The 19,927-nt window shown below is 25.7% G+C and overlaps 1 protein-coding gene across 1 annotated transcript in view; it reads right to left on the bottom strand.

Annotated features, from left to right (window-relative positions):
* LOC129971798 (paired mesoderm homeobox protein 2B-like) overlaps nt 1-16,962 on the bottom strand; it is a 106,101-nt gene extending 89,139 nt beyond the window's left edge. The window contains exon 1 of the mRNA XM_056085774.1: nt 16,888-16,962. The gene's annotated coding sequence lies outside the window, so the exon portion shown is untranslated. The remainder of the gene's footprint in view (nt 1-16,887) is intronic.
* Between the last annotated feature and the right edge of the window lie 2,965 nt (nt 16,963-19,927).

The following is a 19,927-nucleotide window of genomic DNA, read 5'->3' as shown; positions in this document are numbered from 1 at the left end:
TTTTTTTTTTCATTTTGAAAATGTTCTAATAGATAATGGACTCATAGATTTCATTATCTAATAGTCCCTAAATGGCTTAATATAGCCATATATTAAACGGTTGGATGCTGTTTTTAAATTGAAGTATGCGAAGTAAATGATATAAAACTCATTCAAAACTTCTATAAGCCTAAGCCTACTCTGACTTAAAGCTACCAAATTTGGCAACAGTTGCTTCTTAGGTAAAGACTCCAGCTAAGGAAGGCTTTTTTTTAATGTTTTAATTAGAATTATAAATAAAAGTTAATCAAAATTTCAGTGTTTTTCCTGGATGATTTCAAAGCATATTATTGTGAAAAGGCAATTTTTGCACCATTTTAAAATATTTAATAAAAACAGCTTTTTAATAAGTATAAATGTATAGTTTTTTTACCATCGTACAATTTTTCCCTAATTTTAATACATTTTAACAGATATTTTAAACATATTTTAGAAAGCTTTTCATTATTTTAGATGCTGAATTGATAGTCAAGAGTATTGCATATTGAATTAAAAAAAAATTATGTAAGATTTATGAGTTAGGGAAAAATACAAAAAGTATAGATATTATCCTGTTTAGTTGTTTTATATTAGATGTTCCGATTCCTTTCAACTTTTTTATATAGTTCAATAATTTTAAAGACCTTTACATCATACATTTTTATTTTTAATAGTTTGATATCTGATTAATAAAAATTCGTAATTTTTTTTACAGGAAAAGAGAACAGAAACTAAAGAAGATTAAGTAAAACTATCTTAAGAAACTTTTAAAACATAAAATATATTTTATCTCCTTAACGCATTTCCTTCATGGTGCCTTAAAAATCACCAATTCTAATAATGGGCGAGTCCCTACATTTATGAGATTTATAACTTTCCTTTCCACTTAAGAAGCCATTAATGTCCAACTCAATTTATGGCGAACCTTTGGAAAACCAATTATTAAGGCGAAAATATATTTACATGTATTAAATGAATTAACCTCATGCATTAATAGTTAGCCATGGATTCTCTTCTCTGAGAAACGTGTCACTAACTGTGACCGTGTCAAAAAGATATTTGTCCACACTTCCGACATGAATCAGCGCGCCCCCCTCAGGGAGGAAGAGGGGGTTGATGGACGATTCCCCACCCTAGAAACACCGTTTCCGCACCCCTGATGGGATTATGGCACGAATCGGTTCGTATCCGCAGCCGAACAAAGTAGCATCTCAGTGCATTTCGCACGTAATTTTTCTGGGCCTTTCTTTTTGTGGGGCCGACACAATGATAGAGATTAATCTGATGTCTATATAGAGTTAAAACAAGCTTTATATGGAGTTAAAATGTCCTTTTAAGAATAACATTGTTTTATCGAAATTATTAAGTAGAAGTACGAGAAAAGCATCCATGATTTATCTTGCGTTTAAAAAGTTTTTAATTTTCTTTAATTCGTTTTGAAATAACCAAAAAATATCTGCTTTATTTTGATTATGGAAATCTTACTGAGTTATCTTAAAGATGAACACTCCAGGATGAGGGATTAAATGAGGCACGTGGAATAAAAAAATCAAATATACTGCACCGCGTTATTTTAATCCGATTTTAAATATTAAAAAATTTGATTTAACACAATTTGTATTTATTGAATGCTTCAAAGGCTACTTACACTCAGAACTTAACAATAAAATCTGGAACAATTATTAAATTTATTTATGATAAGTTGACCCTATGTTGAATAGCCATGACTCTTCACTTACGTCTGGGACAAGAGCAACATTTACTGACATTCTAAGCAACATCAACTGATAATAAAAAATATACATGTGCTCATTTGATATTAAAAATGGATTAGTAAATTTGTATTGATTCAAGAACTCGGCTATTTTATTTATGAAAGAAAAAATGGATTACTCTCGTATTTTCCCGTTTTCAAATTAACTAATTAGTCAGTTCCTATAAAAAAAGAATTAACGAAATATATCCAGTGCCTACTTGGAATTTTCGTATGTTATTGCCTGTTTCTTATTGTATAAAATACAAGGAGAATACTTTTTCAATTATTAAATCAAAATAGTAAAGAAATATAACTCATAGAGCAACCTCATATATAAAGGAAAGAAAATGTATTTGAAGTGTTTCTTTCGTAAAACATTGTCATACAAAATTAATATCTGGACAGTCACAGAGATTAAATTTCAGATAAATAAAAAATAAAGTATCTACATTATTTTTTATTCTATAAAAATATAAATTCTTAGTTTTGAGTGGAACTTAATTTTCTCAAAATTAGAGACAATTTGCATCATTGTTAAACCCGAGAGTCTCATCAATTGCAATTCTTGAATAAGCATCTTTAATATATGATATAAAAAGTTGGAAAGTTTGAAAAGTCACAAAAATCACACAATACAATACATCTGTCTGTCAAGAAAATAATGTCATATTATAGGCTAAATATCAAAATATCAGTTGATGGCAAATGCAACTTTTTGTCAAGAAATCTTTGTTGCAGAAACGGTAAGCAGTAGACGCTTGCTGAATATTAATAAAGAAATTTATTTTTTATTTAACCAGCATATTTTGTAAATCAATTTTCATAGTCCGAGAAAATTGAATATTAACAAAGAAAACCTTTTTATTTAACCATCATATTTTCTAAATCAATTTTCGTAGGGCGAGTTTATTTTTACTCCTAGGTTGGTTAAAATTCAGATCAGATCTAACCATGACATTTACTTTTATGCAGGACAGCATTAAATCTCGGCTTCCGATTTACTGCCTTCCGCTTGCTCGGCCTCTTCAACACCTGACATGTTAATGGCCGATATTTACGAGCCAATGGCTAAGATAAATAGCCAATTTTGGCAGTCGTGTTTTATGGTTGCTTCCGTTCCCAGATAGCTCTAATTGATTCTTCATGAAAGCGGGTGTTAAATTCACCCGCCACGACTTCTTTACAAAGGGTTAAGTGATATTTTAGTGAATGATGGATATAAAGTGGTAGACAAAATTAAAACTTTGTAAAAAAGTTTATTATTTTATGTAAATGTTGTGCTTGTATTTTTATTTCATGGATCATTGTTCAATTTCTATTTATTTTTCCTTTTACTTAAATTATATGATTATATTAAGTATCCATTTTCTCCTCTTTTTCACAGATGAAGCGAATGAGTCAGAAGTAGGTAATTTGGTGATAAATTCAATTTTTTTAGATTTCAAACCATGAAATTTTTCATACATTGTGTGTGTGTGTGTGTGTGTGTGTGTGTGTGTGTGTGTGTGTGTGTGTGTGTGTGTGTGTGTGTGTGTGTGTGTGTGTGTGTGTGTGTGTGTGATTTTAACGGAGCGTGGCCAAAAACATGGAACTTTTGGAATTTTAACTTCTGTTTATTTCACCATGGGAGTCATAATTTGTACGGAGGAAAAGCGATAAGTGATGCATCAGTCTACATCGCGACACAAGAATACAAGAGCAAAAGAGACAGACATTTCTCTCATTTACTATGAGATTTTGATAGGGATTACTTTGCTACGTGTCGATTTAAGCAAGGGAATTTGAGGTATCCTTAAAAGAATCTCAGAAGCATTACGGGTTTTTATCCCTTAGTTCGTAGCATGAGTAAATGAATAGTCGTCAGTCTTCTAAAGCATATGTTAAAAATAATCAAATAAAAATGGATCAGGAAATAAGAGAACATTTTAGAATCGAGTTAATGTGGGATAATTTAGCATAAAAATTAGGAAATCGATTAAGATTTAATTTACGTTTTAAGATTTCATTTATATATATATATATATATATATATATATATATATATATATATATATATATATATATATATATATATATATATATATATATATAATGTAATCAATTACATAAATTTACATATCTTCAGGTGCATAAAACTGAAATTGTTTAAGATTCAGAAGCTAAATTTAGCTACTTCTTCATGCATTATTATCAATAACTGTTGATAATAAAATATAAATCATAAATATAATGATTTTGGGTGTTTTTATAATTCAATAGAAATTTATTATTTTTATGATGACAATGCTAGCTTAACTTTCGAATTCTACACTATAGAAATTCTTTATCACGCTCCTTCTCTGGTAAATAAATGCAAATTGAAAGCCGAATTTATTAAATTAATGAAATATAGTATCTATTTATTAAACAGTATTCGTAAAAAATATTTAAACATCTTTATTTTCGATAAATGCATTTTAATTATTGAATAAATCTTAAAAAGAATACTTTAAATGGAGAATTTTTTTATTTATATCTAATAGACACAATGAATAAGTATTTGATATGCGATGAAATATACCTTTCTATTTTTTTAGCATCAAAGATGTTTATATTCTTGAGCTGGACTCCAAATACATGTTAAAAATAGTGCACACTACTAACTAAATCCAAGGAATTTAAAATACCTGCAAAATTAAGTACATTTAAAAATAACATTAAAACTTGACATAATTTACGTGATCTCCTTTTTTATATTTGATTTTAGATATTTGCTTGTTCTTATAGAAATGTCACAACATTGAAAATAGTTCTATTCAAAAATAGTAAGAATTAATCGCTGGGTAGGAAATCTTTTGAAAATGCTGAATTAAGTAGAAAATATCTGGATTTTCTCTTAGGATAAGTTGTTCATGATTGTGTTGCCAAGATATTCTTCAAAAATTGCTTAATTACTCACCATTATTTATATAAATTATTTACAACTTTCTTTTTTAGCATTCGACTTCTTTCCCCTCCCCTTTTCCTTTTACAAAAATTGTTCAAAACGCTCTACAGGATAGATCTCAACTTAAAACTACTACATTTATGATATAGTTATTACTTGAGAAATAAATGCTCATTAAAGAGGAATTTTTCGAATTCCAAGATAGATTTCTGGTAAAAATTAATGAGAATGTTAATGGTTTTCTTCGATAATTTCGGATTACTACTATTGCACAAAAATTATTTTCATAACACTTTAAAATTTCAAAAGTAAACATTTCATTTATACTAATTTAGCTTTACTAAGGTTCTTTTTCTCTTATTTTAATTTTAAAAAAATATTCTAGATTAAAATGTAAAAAATAAATATTAAAAAATACTTTATATCTACAATTACTTTCCATAGCTTTTATACGCATGTGCGTTGTGATTGTATTAAATGCATTATGTAAGCACCTTATCCCTGCTATGCATTGGAAATAAATTTTAAAATTAGAATATAGATACATAAATAAAATTTAAAACATTATCATTCTACGTGTTTCAGAATACGATTCAAATCTCCTTTAAAATTTTTAATCTTTTGTCAGTATAATCTTTTTATAAATATCGCATATCTTCACATAAATCAAATCTAAAACATACAATGGTATTTTAAAACATGTTTCGAATCTTCTTTAAATTTTTTTAAATGTTTTGTCAGTATAATCTTTTTATACATATTGCATATTTCACATAAATCAAATCTAAAACATTATTTTAGAAGATGTTTCGTATCTCCTTTAGTATTTGTTCATCTTTTATCAGTATAGTCTTTTTATAAATATGGCTCATCTTCACATAAATCAAATCTAAAACATTACCACATACTACAGTATTCCAAAATATGATTCGAATCTCCTTTAAAATTTTTAATCTTTTTTCAGTAAAATCTAGTTTAAAATATTGCAGATCTTCACAAAAATCAAATCTAAAGCATCATCATGCAACGGTATTTTACAATGTCATTCGAATTTCCTTTAAAATTTTTAATCTGTTGTCAATACATTTTTTTATAAATATTGCATATTTCACATAAAGCAAATCTAAAACATACAGTAGTATTTTAGAATGTATTTCGAATCTCCTTTAAAATTTGTTAAACTTTTTATTAAAATTGCTCATCTTCATATAAATCAAATCTAAAACATTATCACATACTGCAGTATTCCAGAATACGATTCAAATCTCCTTTAAAATCTTTCATCTTTTGTCAGTATAATTTTTTTTATAAATATTGCATATCTTTATTTAAAATGTATTTTTTGCTGCTACCCTTTTTTAGAGCCTTAGTTTTTAACTGAGATCAATAATCCATTTATTCTTTTTAGGATTAAGAGTTTCCATTAAATGTAACTTGAGTCTTCTTTTCTTTATTTAAATTTTGCTATATATATATATATATATATATATATATATATATATATATATATTCATCAGCTGATTCTTCTGCAATATTTTATCATTATTTTAACTTAAATTATGTTCACTACATAGATAACTTTTCACTATTCGCATTATATTTTGATTAACGTAATTATTTAAACAAAATCATTAAGTGCATTATACGTGTTTTTAAAACTGCGCCTTATTAATGACAAACTTAGTGAGTAAAAAAAAAAAGGGAAAAAATGTAATAGCGCTGCATCGTATCCCATCTATTATGAAAGCTGAAGGGAAAAAAATATTAGCCTAGAATCATTAAGATGCACTAGTATCACTGATTAAAAAAAGATAATGACAGAAAATAAGAAATATATATTTAATTAAGTGTACCCTAACTTAAGTACCTATGTTAAAGATTTACTCGTTAATAATTATAAAAGGAAAAAAGTCGCACACTTACGTATAAGTTGGAAAAAAAGCCCTTTTTTAGATAGCGTACGCTTAAGCTTTTAAATTTGCAAAATAACGTTTAATTATTAAAATAAGTTTCTGTATAAGCAAACTGAAATTGCTGAAGTTTGCAACGGGGTTTTTAAATTAATGCTTAACTTCGTTTAATCCCGGTGCCTACGGATCGAATATTTCAGTGTACTTATTTTAGATGGGCCGATTATTTTTTCATGAAATTCAATTTAAAATCGGAAGTCATTTCTAAAATATAAATTTCGAATGTCTTGGAAACTTTTTCCTTTTAGATACTTAAGCATAAAATTCAATCATACATATTGTGCATTTCTGTGCTATTTATTTTTAAGTTACATTTTTTTTGCTTTTTTCATAATGAATATTATTTTGTTTTTACATTTCCATGGTTAGAAATGATTTTGTTTTTCTTAAGGCGCGAAATAATTATTTTGAAAGAGAAACTCGATTCAGAATAAAGCATTAAATTCAAAAGAAATGCAGGCGTTATTCCATTGAACTTTTGTTATGTTTTCCATATATCTTCAGCATATCATTATCATCATTTTTGATCAGATCGTATGGTTGGAATAATATCAGATTGTAACTGTTTTTCAAGGATGTGTTAATTATTTTGATACGAAAATTAATGGATATTCTGTGATATTTTTAAATTTAATACATTAAATAACAATTTACATTTCTATAATTTGAAAATTTCAAATAATTTAAAAATTCGATATAAACTTAGATAACATTTTTGTTTGTTGTGTATCAGTAACTTAAGGTCAACATTATATCAGATCATAGCATTCCTTATAGATGCTGAATATGTTTTTGATGTAAAAGCCAGTAAACATTTCAAGCAAAATTCTGGTCTAAAATCATGTGACTTTTACTTTTACAGAATATCAAATAATTTGAAATTCAGGCCTGTGATTATACAAACAAACTCTTTCACACTTCAAACATATGTTATTTTTTTTTATTTATTTCACTTTGATAACAAAAATATCGAGATGGGTGTTTTTTGCTGATGAAAATAGCTTAATAATGTGTCTGAATGCCTTTAATTAACCTCTTAATCAGGTGATATTATACATTTGGAACAATTATAGCTATTTCAAGACAATATAAGAATGCACAGGGCACCTAAAATATTTGAGAGTATCTAAATGATTTTTATCTATTAAAACAACTGCGCCTTTGACTTAATTAGAGATTTAAATTTGCAAAAATGCAGTGATTAGTTGCACGAATTACAGAGATATAGAGAAAAGATTTCCTTTTATGCAGATGTTTTCTTTCTGTTTCTATTTTTCTTCTGTAATTTTTAAAGTGTTGAAGTTATGATGAGATTGATGATGATTTCTTAAATATAAGCAATTGATGAGAGCTTTCCAATAAGATTTGACAAGAATAAGCTGAAAAGCAGTCGTAATTTAAAATTGGAATTCACTTTTCAGCCCCTAATTTAAGATAGTCAGTTTATTTTTTCTGTAACGAAATAAAGTTCAGCGTTTCTATGAAACAAAAATTATACCTAAAATTTAGGTTTTGCCGCTTTTTTAAAACTCATTCTAAGAACTTTTTAAGATTTTAGATTTAATTTTATAGTGCTATCTTAGCTGATTTTATATTTTAATTGTAAGAAAATCACAATTTTTTTCTCCTTCAAGAAAAATAAAATATAAAAAAATTTTATTCAGCATCGGAAATAAATCTTTCATAGATTAATTTTAAGTACTGATTTTAAAGAAGTTAATTTAATAAGAAAAGAAGTTTTAAAAATTTTATATGAAAGTATTTAATGATTTATTTTTAATTCACAAGGAAAGAATTTCTTAAAAATTAATATATATATATATACTTTTAATTTCAAAGAGAAATATATATTTTTATATTCATTTCTATATTTTTTTTATTTGATAAAGAAATCTTTTTATAAGAGACTGAAATAGCTCAGTGAAATCGATTCTAAAACGCTGTGCTCCAAAATAGAACTAATTCATTGATTTCATCTCTTCACTGAGATAAATACTTGTAAATGATATGATGTTACTACAATACACACATTTCATTAAAGGAGGGATTCGTTGGTTTTTGTGTTAGCGTTTTCTCTGCCGAAGTTAGACATTAACAGCAGAACAGCATTTACAGAATCGATTAACAATATCAGCAACATACATTAAAAGTTTGTTTTATTGTCGTATGAGTGTGATTGTGGTGAAAACACTTTTACAGAAAAGCAATTCCTGAGACGATGGTTTCTTACACTTGCTTTCGCTAGCAACTTGCCATCTATTTTTCATTCTAAAACATATCTGGATTTCATTTAATTAGAAGAATAGCAATATAGGTAAATGATAAATAAAAAAAATAATCTTTCACCAAAATTGAATAAAATATTTTAACATTGATTTCTTTTATTGTTCGTACAAACATAGAACCTCAAAGAAGAAAACAGCGAGAAAATGTTCCTCAATCCCAATTTTGATAGTGAAAACAGTGTAAAAGGTACTTTTGACCAATTTCTTATTTACTAAATAGAAATTGACGAAGGGAATGAAGTAGAGAAAACAGAATTTCTAAATCTGAAGTTTGTATATTTGCAAGATCAACAGTACCGTTTCAAAAATATTTAAAATCTTTACAGGCAGTTGTATGTAATTCATTTCTTCACATTTATCATGTTTTCTTATCGAATTTTACATTTGGCAAAACGAACTGGATAAATATGTTTTCATTGATTGTATTTCTATCTTTCTGCAGTGGCAGAAAAGTTCTTTAGTCAAGAATCACCAGTTTTCTGAAATTTTACTATTTGTAAGAGTTCAAGAACTGTGGATATTCGAAAAAAGCAATATTAACTATCTTCTTGGAATTTATCAAAGCATTTTCTAGAGTCTGTGTAAAAGATTTTTTTTCTACCTTAAAAAGGCACACTTCTTATCTCTAGTTGGATCTGAAAGATAATAACCTGCTTTTATTATCTCATATGAGAATGAAAGTAATGTCTATGTACCTTTTTATTCGTTAAGAACACTGGAAAATTTGGTAAATACATATTTAAATCCTTTTTTAACATTAAATCAAAGTAGATCTCATTCAATAAAAAAAAAAAAATCTTTTCACAACAGTTATGCTTTTCCTGAAACCGATTTGATGAAAATTTTCTAATTTATTTCATATATAAATTGATTTTAATTGATTATTTAACTTCTCTTTTAAAATAAAAGAATATATTAAGGCTGTATAATCAATTATTTTAAAGGAACTCGAAATTCTAATTTACAATATAGAATTTTCTCTCCAACTCTGAACCAGGGATGATGCTTATGTTCACTAATATCTTTTTTATAAAAGATGAATACATTATTAAAATACTCAAATTCAATTCAATTAATTAATTAAACTCAATTAATTAAATTAATAAAAACTCAAATTAATATTCAAATTAAGATACATTTTTCTGAATGTATTTTAATTTGAACGATATATTCCCTGATACCTACGTACCAAAATCACAAAACCGAAGTTTTGCACTGTAAAATGAACTTCCTTTAATTTGGAAAATTAAAGGTTTATTAAAGGAGCCCTAAAATTATTTTCTCACAAGATTTCCAGTTTTGTCAAATAATACGATAGCATATATAGTTACCAACATATTTAATTATTTCGGAATTTTTAAAAGGGAAATGAAAAATCGTTGTTCAAAGAAATTTTTTGCACTGTGTGTAGATAGCGAAAACTCAATACAATTTAAAAATTCATAATTAATACTTCTAAAATTTTATTTTGATAATTAATGCTTTTTCATAATTGTTGTTCTCTTATTGTTTTGCTGTGTTTTTTTTTTTGTTTGTTTTTTTCATTAACAGAGTTATAGAAAATTGGTTTACTGTTATGAGTTTCCTTATAGTACTTTAAGATTTAAAAATGACAGATTATTAATTGGGAGATAAGAAAGAAAATTTTAAATTTGCACTTTCTTTCTATTTATTTGTTTCATTATAAGTCTGAAAATTTTTGATTACTGTTAATTGGTAACTAACATTTTTTATATATATACTATTGATTAGTAAAATGAAGTCTTTTTATATATTTTCATAAAAGGGATTTTAAATTAACCCATTAAATAATACTTTATTTAATTAAATTTTCATAATATTTATTTATTTATAATATCAAATGCATATTTAAAAAATTTCTTAGTAAATATTGAATTTTCATTAATATAAAATGTATATTTTAATCTCTCGTTAAGAATTTCTAACATTTTGCTAATATTTTTATTCGATATATTAATGAATATAAAGAAAGCTAAATTCTATTATCGAGAAATAGAGGAAATGTCCATTAATCAAGAATAAATATATTTTAATATTTCTTTTTTCAAAATATCTGAAAACATTTATGACATGCTTTGGTTATACTGGAAATTATATTTCGTTAAAGAAGTTATTATACTTTTTTCTGTTATTGGTCTAAAATTAAGATCACGATTTTCTGAAATTAAATAAAGAAAATGTTAAGAAAGGTCATTGCGATTCATTTATCCCTAATATTCTATATTATACTGTACGCATAACGAACGTATAGTCATTTCCTCATGCTTTCAAACCAAGCAATAAAGCTGTCATACTAACCGAGGGGAAAAAATCTAATGAAACAACTTTAAATTTCGATTCCACAATCACAATGATAATTATTCTTCTTTTAACAAAAGTCATTTCAACAATTTGATAGAAATTCGGGAAGAAATGTTTTAGTCGGAAATAAATCCGCAGTTTCTTAGAGTTAATTACACATTAAATGAAAATAAATAATGAAAATCCCTCCTCAATACTAAACCGTTCCATATAATAAATTTAATCATTTAGAAAATCTAGTAAAACTTTTTTTGGCAAAAATGCTATAAGTTTTTATAATTAATCTTTATTTCTTATATTACTTAGAATTAATTTAAAGGGACGTAATATTCTCACTAAGGATCTATAAGAATGGATTCGCACTATTCAAAAAGATGCCATGTTTCGAATTCTATGCCATACTATTATTTTAGGATCAGAAAGAATTATGAGAACATTTTAACCATTTAAAAAAAAATAGATTTTTATAATCAAGAACTACAGTATTAATTTTTTTTAATTACTTCATAATTTCATCAAATTGCTGTTTTCTAGAAAAATTATATAGTTATAATTTCTACATAATAAGCGGCAATTCTTTAATTACTGTCTCGTCTATAATTATTACAATTCATATTTATTAGATAAATCTTGTAAATTATGATCTTTGACGTAATCATATTATCTAAAAATTTGTTACCAAGCATTCGGAGACTTTCACGCAAAGTATTTTTCTTTCCTTAATTTGAAAACAGAAATTTATAAATTGGTGATGTTCTTTACGAATATGGAAATTCGTATTCGGAAATCTTATTTAATTCATACACTATCATATGTAAAAAAATATGTTTTATTTAATTTGAAGTTATTTCATGAATTCATATGTTTTGTACTCAGTTCATCATTCATTCAAAATGAATGCAAGTATTTTTTTTTATCAAAAATTGAAATCAATTATATATTTTTTTAGAATGAAAACAAATTAAATCCACGAAATAGAATAATCACTAGCAAATTATGAAACAATTAAGCATAAAAATACACTTTCCTACATTATTTTTTATAAAATTTCCAAAGTATTTTTAAGAAATAGTCAACTTTAACTGTCCTTAACTCTTCAAATTTTGAAAAAGAATTTACAGCAATAACATGGATTCAAATGAATTATGAGGAATTATAAATAAATACCTTACAACCCAAGTCGAAAAAAATGTGAAAATTACCGGAGCCAAAAGTGGCAAGGCATGCTTTTCAAAATACACAATATAATAACTGATTTTATAAAAACTGGGGAAAAAATTACAATTAATATAGGTACACACTAATAATTATAAAGAAAATTTTTTTATTAAATTTTATAATTAATCAGTTTAAAAAAAATAAAATTCAAACTTTAAAATTTAAAAAAAAGCTCTTTTCAAAATTACTTCAAAATATTAAAAGTTTAGTTAATTTGGATCACTTGTCTTTTTCTTTTAATATTTAGATAGACAATGTTGCAATTTTTAACTGCAATTATAGGGATTGATTATAATTTTCTGAGCGTTTCTGTGTGTTTTTTAAAATTAAATTTAAAAAACTGTGATAAAAATTGTAAATGAATAAAATTCAAAAATTCAAACGCAGTATTTTTTTCATGAATATCAAATATAATGATTACGACTCCGAGTTTTTTTTAACAAATTGGAATCTATCGTGAATCGAAGGCTCTCTATGTACATGAATATAACGTAAATAATTTAGTCATTTTTGATACTCTTACAATATTTTTAGAAGTCCGAAAGTGAGTTACTGTCTCAAATGACTTTCGAAATTTCCAAATGGATCCTCGAAAATTTCGCATAGTATCAGAGAATTTCAAAAAAATAAGGATATATCAAAATATAAACTTGTTATGAATACCACTTGAGAGAATTCTTATATTTCATTGACATTAACCAAAATTAAGGATCCGAGTTCTCATCAAAAGCTATGTTTATCATTTATTTCCTTTCTAACCCATTTTTTCATTTTTAACCTATTCAAGGTCACATATATTTCGTGCATTTTATTCTGTTTTAATTCATAAATAGATTTTAATGATATCTGAGACTGAATAGAAATGAAAAATACAGAAAAAAAGTTACATTACAGGAAGAAGTATGAAAATTTAAATCACAGTGAAATTCTTCTAGAAAATAACCAGTTAATTCCATCTGATATCTATCGAGTCATAAGTCTAAAATTTTAACATTAATTTTAGATGCTTTATCTGACATTTTATCCTAATCAGTTAATTTTTTTTTTGTACTTATCTAAAGTGATTATGAACGAATGGGTAGTGGAATTTTTTTCCAGTTTCTTAAGAAGCAGCCCATCCTGTGTTTAAAATGCGAAAGCCTGACAATCTTTTAAGTTTACATCCATATTTTTCTAGAAATTTTTTCATTTAAATAAAAATAATAAATCCAATGATATAGTTAACAGTGAATTTTTACCACTTATCCATCTAAATAATAGAAGAACCTATAGTTAATTTAAAACAATATGAAATCAGTAACATATTTCTTTACTAAGCATTCTTAACTAATCATAAAATTTAAAAATCTGTAAGTTGACGATCCTTTACCGAAAACAACAACTAACAGAATATTATTTTATTTGGTTAGATAATTATAAGGTTGAATAGGAATTTATTTTTACATATACAGTAAAACAGTAAAAACTCTCAATTAACATTATCAACTTATCTATTTTAGAATGGAGTAATGTAAATTTGATTTTCACAACGATATTCAGCATTCAAATATAAACATTTCTCATTTGATCCATTATTTAAATACATTTTAAATGTAGCTACTATATTATCAGTATGAAAAATTCTTAAAAGAAGTAGAAAGTCAAAAGCATTTTTATGACTTTATTTGACATTTCATTTTTCTTCTGGATACATTTCGAACAATTATTTTTCTCTTGTGTTACATTCAACTAATTGCTAGATTCAATTACTTAATGAGTCTATTTTCTTCTGATTTCTAAATGAACTAACATAATGTAAAAATATTAATAAATTTGTATAAAAATGAAAATTCGTAAATAGTTTATTCGTGATAGAAATCCGAATAATTGAATGAATCTTTTTTTCTATACTTTTTATTGCAAATATTATGAAACATAAGTTTTCATGCGTATTTCGTGATAAGTAATTAAATAGTTAATCGTTATAAAATAAAATAATCATTTCTAGTATAGGGAAGATTACTCTATCTTTATTCTGATCATGCTTATTTAATGATAGTAATATTAATAATCTAAATCTTTTTATTTGTTTGCCACTGCATTGTTTGATTCACTTCAGTTTCATTTTTATTAAAATATTAAATATCTTATGGTGGAAAATAGATTTCAAAAGTTTTTAAATATCGTCTGACATTATCTTTATTTTTGGGGGGGATGTAAAAATAGTTTGATGTTGAATAATATAACATTTTAATTAAAAATAAAGTTACAAACAATGAGAAGATTATATTAAAATACGGAAATCTATTCATCATAAAGGAACGACAAGTATATCAATTATTAAAACTTCATTTTGCAATCTCAAATATTTATAAATCATTTGAATGCATCTCTTATGTGAGTCCTTTTAAAGAAATCATTCTTATAACAAAACATCAAAGTTTAAAAAAAATATTTTAAAACATTACGAATGCATGTTCTTATTCATTTATTTCTTTTTCTTTGAAACTATGGAGTTTCTTTTTCCAAAGAGTTTTGAAACTTAGATTTGCATTCAACATATTTAGTTAAAATGGGGAAATTTATTCAGTAATAAAAGCGAAAAAAGTGATACGAGTAGATAAATAACTTATTGAAACTTTAATAATCATTTTAATTATCACAAGAAATCGCACAAAAAGAGTATTCCATGTATTAGAAAAATATAGAATTGTTAAATCTTTTTATAAAAGCACAAGAAATCTCCTATTCAAATAAAAGTAATAGAAACTTCTTAAAAAGATAGGAGATAGGTTAGTAAGTGAAATATTTTCCGAACATATTGAAAAATAAGTATTTAATGCTTTCAAATATGCGTCTGATATTTAAGGGAAGCTATGAAAATTGCAGATAAATAGTGAAATGCATAAAACATTCTTGAAATTATATTGTCATTTAAATTTCCATATATTTTAATTGATTGATTGTCTGTTTAACATAATTTTCATAAATAATAAAATAATTCTTAAGGCTGAAAAAATTTCAAATTTCTTATGGTAAATTCCATATGTTAATATCTTTTAATACAGAAAATATAATTAATATTGAAAGGTCATTTTTTAATCCACGAATAACATGAAAAACGTTCAATTTTAGGAATGAAAAGTTTGGTCGATCCTTGATTTTTCGCATCATATAATTTCTGATTTACTTTTAATGCGGCTTGTTATTTATCATGCATCTTTTGTTAAATATCTTCTATGTATAGGACCCAATAATTAATATAACTAAACTGAATTACCATGAACTTTCTCAAATAAGTTGATAAAATTGATGTTCATAAATTTCTCAGTCTTTTATATTTATTCTTAAGTATTTGAATAACAATTAAATAAATTTTTTCTGCAATATCTAATTCAGAAAAAAAAGTAATCAATAAATAATTTGATTTTTAATCAATGATCCATAGCATAAATGATAAAAAAAGTTGTCAAATGAAATAAGTAAAATATTACTTGAATCACTTTTATTTCTGCATTCAATTCTCAAAACATTTATTAGCAAATTTCATAAAAAAAGTTATATGGGTTATATTGCTAAATTAATTACGTATTCAGTTGATTCAATATGTATTTCCCCTTCTGTTGTATTTTATATTAAATTCCATCATCTTTATAAATTGGTAATTTGTAACCATAAATGATATTCACCGGAAATATACAAAAATCTTTCTATGCTTTTTCTTCAGATAATCAAAACTTTTGTTTTATCTTATGTATCTTTTGTTTTTAAAAGTGATGCAACTGAAAGCTCATGCTGAGAACATATAAATATTATAGAATTTCAGTCTGTTTTTTTTTTCATTGTTGATTTTATTAAAAGCAATGTATCTGAAAAATAATTCTAACTTTACTAAAAATTAAGACAATTTTTATTTACATTTTAAGAATACACGAAATTAAATATCGTGTCTATTATTAAAATTTTGTTTATTGATATATCAAGTCAAAGAAAGTGTAAAAAAATATTTTTAAGAAGATAAAATAAAAGTATTGAATTCAACTTCATTATAAATAATTCGTTCTTTAATCTTTCTAATAGTTTATAAAATTAAAAAGAAATAGAAATACTTTTTAGAATTTTATATTAAACATAAAAAGTAAATTCTTATGTCTTATGTTTAATCAGTTTTAAAATTTTTGGAATATAAATTAAATATCTGAGTTTTTTTCGTTATGTATCTAGTTATTATACATTGTTATAAAATATCAATATCACAATTAATTAATTTTATAAAGAAGATTATTTTGTTGATGACAATACAATTTTAAAAAAATCTTTTGCAATGCTTTTTTAACAGATTTATTAGAATTTTTAATTGTACGATTAATTGAAGATGTTATGTTAAAAAGGAGTAATAAAAAAAAACGTTACCTTTGATATCCTCTGGTCAAATATTCAAGCAGTCTTGAGCTTCTCAGTGGCGTGGCATGCAGTGAAAACTACGAACTTCACTTACACTGAAAATGATTATTTCGCTCCGCTGACGAGTAATGCACTGAAGCCAACCAGCCGCATGACTCCGCTGCCAACTTCCAGAGAGGTGGGGCGTACGACTGACGTCATGCACAACAAACCCCAACATTGGCTGACGAATACAGAGGCGGTGCGAAAGCTGTGGAATGCGTTTAAGAGCGTTCTAAATGCAGTCGTTATCTGCCCAGATTGCAGGAGATAAATGAACGATGTTGCGAAGGCATTAAAAAGGGAAACAAAAATAAAAACGGCACAAAAAAAGGGGGGATAGTCTTCCTCCAATTAGAAAACGGCGATTCGGAAAACGGCATTTTGTTGATTACCTTTTGTCCACTAAAACGGGGGATAAATTTTTCCGCCGTCGATCTTCATGAAGTTAGCGGCGGCAACCGTGACAGTTTCTAATTGTGTCGCTCGAGAGTAGAGACGGATAATAAGAATAAAAGCAGCAGACAATAAAAAAACGCATTCCATTTGAAGTGAGAAGTAAAATTGTGTTTTAACGAATGATTAATGTTTGGTAAAGTTATTAGCGAAAAAATGGCATCGTTGTTTAAGTGATGTTTGTAGGCGCGTAACTGCTCAACTCGGTTAGATTTAATTTCCGACAGTGAAAAATTATCGTCTGTTGTAAACGAATAACAAATTTTTTGTGGTGCATTTTGAAATCTTTTAACTGTTAATTGCATTTTGAATGTATTGTTTGGAGATGTTTTGGAAAATGAGTTTTTTGTTCGTTCGGAGATTTATATTTCATAATTGCGGTAGTTAATTTGTTACAGTGAAATTTAGTCTCGTTATTTTTGCAACATTTGCTCTAAGGACTTTCCCAGTGTCAATTTTATCAATATAAATGGAGAAGTATTATTACGTTTATTTTATTTTAAATGATTAGTCATTTCTTTTTGGAGTGAAAAGAAATGGCCAAAAAAAGTGAATACGAAATGCATAATTTGGAGTTAAACTACATTTGAGGGATTGTTATTAATGTAAAACACTTTAAGTACATTATTCTTTTTCTGTTTGGTATTATTTTGTTTCAAAAAACAGTATACTTTTAAAAGTAATATGCATTGATTTTAATTTATAAGGCTAATTACACTTTTATAAAATTCATAAACTCATCGCTTACAACTTTTGTGTATTTTATCACATATTTCACTCATTCAGAAATAAATAAATGTCATTAAGTTTGAATACAGATACTTCTGGGTGTGATTGTTTAATACTTGAGATAATTTATTCAGTGTTTTATTTTAAATTATAGAATAGTTTAACATCCTCGATGAATTTTTTTCTTCCTTTTGTGAATTTATTTAAAAAATGTATACGAGAATAAATTTTTGTCCTGCATATTAATAGATTCCTTAGTTCATAAATTACATATCTAAAATATGAATTTCCAAAGAATTTTCATTATTACATCTAATGTGTTTATTTGAATTTAATTATACAAAATGTTAAAGGATTTTCTTTTCTTTGCAGACTTTGCGAAGATCCCAATTAATCGAACAAGAATGTCTATCACCATAAAAGAAAATACCTATAAAATAGAAGATTGTAAGGTAAGAAAATGTTTGTGATTTCTAGCTTTATGGCAGTCTATAAATGTAACAATTAGGATTGCTTACATTTTTTACCAATTTATAACTTCCTGAATAAGATTTTAAGTTTATTACACTATTTTCGACGAGGTGCATTTAAATATTCGAAGCATAAAATCAAGTAAATTATACAAATGTTGGTGGCGAGGTATTTTAGCTAATTTTATAAGTATTTCAGGTATTGAATATTCATAAAATATTACTTTTTCTCATGAATTCTTATTAGCAAATTATGTCGATTGTATTATTTAAATTAACATTTTAAATAAAACTTATAATATAAACATTAATAGAAAAACTCTTTCCCTTAAAAAATTATGTAGCAAACTCTAACTGTGAAAAGGTATAACAACTTTTATGATATTTTAAAGTACTTGATTAAAAATTAGAAATAAGAATAATAAAATAGAAATAAAAGAACGTGCCATTATTTATTTATATATTTATTTATTTGCATCGAAAAATTTCTTCTGTCTGACATTCTTAATATAGCTTTATTTACGCAGGCTCTTAGCACATTCCAAGAATAATTTGATATCACCTTAGTATTATATCTTCCTAGGTATTGGTTTTACATTTTCTTTATATCTATGCAAAATCGCCAAATTTTTCTAGGCAATGATCCAAATCATCGTGTTTAAATTACTGGAGTTAAATTTTTAAAAAACATTTTTCCATATGAAATTTTATAAAACCTTTTAATAAATTGAAAAAATACAGAAATCCAGCTGTAAACCTACATTGGATTAATTAAAATTTTTAAAAAATGATAAGAATTATTCAAAAACAAAGGAAAACGATTACTTTATTCCTCTCCAGAACTTGCGTTCGATATATTGAATGATTCTTTTAACACAGTCTTTTTAGATTCTTACAAATTTCCATCAGATTGGTCTTCCGTTGCCTTTACGTTCTGGTGAAATTATTTATCTTCGTTTGTTCGTTATCTTTCATTAATATCGCCAAAATTATCTGCCAAAGAGTTTTGGCAAAGACAAGTTAGACAACGAAAAAAACCAACAGAAGTGCGTATGAAATGATGCCCAAAGTCTCAAACAAGCCAATAAGTTAGAGTAGAGAAGAAGTTATATTTATTTCAGAATATGGTTCCTTCTTTTAATATATTCTTCGTTTCAGTCTCCGAATGAGCGATAACTGCTTCTGTGGTGTAAAAGATGATCCAATACACTATTCAACAAAACATTTGCTAAAAGTCTCCTTTCCATTACCAATCTATTGCAACAGGAAATAACGGTGGCTTAAACACTTCATCAGAAATGATTTATCAAGAACCAGATTTTGGCTTCTAATTCATTTTATGGGTGAAGAGAACA

Source organism: Argiope bruennichi, chromosome 6 (assembly GCF_947563725.1).
Source record: "Argiope bruennichi chromosome 6, qqArgBrue1.1, whole genome shotgun sequence".
Classification (NCBI taxonomy): Eukaryota; Metazoa; Arthropoda; class Arachnida; order Araneae; family Araneidae; genus Argiope; species Argiope bruennichi.
This window is presented reverse-complemented; position numbering and strand designations above follow the sequence as displayed.